This window comes from Ptychodera flava, chromosome 17, assembly GCF_041260155.1.
Source record: "Ptychodera flava strain L36383 chromosome 17, AS_Pfla_20210202, whole genome shotgun sequence".
Taxonomy (NCBI): domain Eukaryota; kingdom Metazoa; phylum Hemichordata; class Enteropneusta; family Ptychoderidae; genus Ptychodera; species Ptychodera flava.
Genome location: NC_091944.1, coordinates 7,415,257 through 7,416,997, shown reverse-complemented (window position 1 = coordinate 7,416,997; position 1,741 = coordinate 7,415,257).

Below are 1,741 nucleotides of genomic sequence, written 5' to 3'. Positions count from 1 at the left end.
GTTGACATGTCAGATGTAAGATAGGAATTTCAAAGTGTCAATCTTAAAGTTTGAATACAATACATTTTAAATGAGCTTTATTTTGAATGAGCTTTGAATGTATTTCACACTTTCTATGCTTAACCAGATGTCCTGAACTGTTGTACAGAAATGGATGTCAATCATTAATATCAAAGAGGAAAAAGCAGTGAATCAAAAACTTTGATGGGTGTAAAGACTTGCCAACCATCCAATTAAATCTCCTGAGGAGCCATAGAGAGCTTTTTTAGCCAAATCTGATGTGTACAGTGTCTGAGAGGACCTTTTCTTGTAACATTGAAACCACAAAAGCACAGCTAATAATGACAAAAACTGCCTTTTTAACTGTTATTTTTTTCATAAAAAAGCATCTTTCTACAGAAAACCTGTGACACAAAGGAAAATAATGCATCAATGAGAAGGAAAGATATCTTGTCATTTTTCTATCTCTAAAATAAGTCACTGTATCAAATATATATTGTGAAATATTTGTGCATGTTGCTTTCTCATACTGAATTCTCATAGAGAGAACAGAAAAGTATCAGAAATTTGTCATCCTTTTCATATGAAATGCAGATTTCATAATGGTACACTAGTACTTTCACTTAGCAAACATCAAGATATCTCTGATTTATTAAAGTATGGCGCCCGAAGGGCGCGCCGAAAAATATGAAACATCCTGATCTGGTATATATGCCTTGTATATTAAAGTCATGCACCTGAACGGCATGCTGAAAAATGTCTGATATATATTAAAGTAATGAGCTTGAAGAGCACGCTGAAAAATATTGAACATACAGATATCTCTGATGTATGTATGCTTGATATGTTAAAGTTGGGCGTGCTGAAAAATATGACTGATTATTAAAGTTACGCGCCCGAAGGGCGCTCGGAAAAATACAACTGAATAATGAAATTTGTGGCTGACACTAGCATTTTAGGCAATGATGAGCCAGTGTCAAAATTCAAAAACACACTGAACCCCCTATTGGGCATTTCAAAAACAAGGTGAACCCCCCCCCCCATCACCAAAGTCAAAAACAGGGTGACCCCCCCCCATGAATCCACCGGCCCCCCAGGCTGAAGAAACTGACCAGTCCCTTATCACGAAGAAGATAGAACTATGAGGGTCATCAGTTTGTGTCCATCATGGCAATTTCAGGGACTAATAATAAATATAATCAGAATTTCCTGGCTCCCCAGCCGAGTCACACCATCATCACATACACAGACATAGATAGATAGATAGATAGATAGATAGATAGATAGATAGATAGATAGATAGATAGATAGATAGATAGATAGATAGATAGATAGATAGATCCATCCATCCATCCATCCATCCATCCATCCATACATACACACACACATACATACATACATACATACATACATACATACATACATACATACATACATACATACATACATACATACATACATACATACATACATACATACATACATACATACATACATACATACATACATACATACATACATACTTATATAGGCCTACATGTACAAAATCACCTATATACAGGGGTTATGACATATTTCAGTGCAAGGACTAGATGCAAAATGGACCTTCCATGGGCAAGTGGTCATCTTAATTAGTAACGAAATGAAAACAGTCTTGTCAATGTGGGCAGTAAGGTAAATATAAATTGTAAGCAAGCTAGGGCGTCCACAGGAAGCCATTAAACGCGAATACCTGAACTCG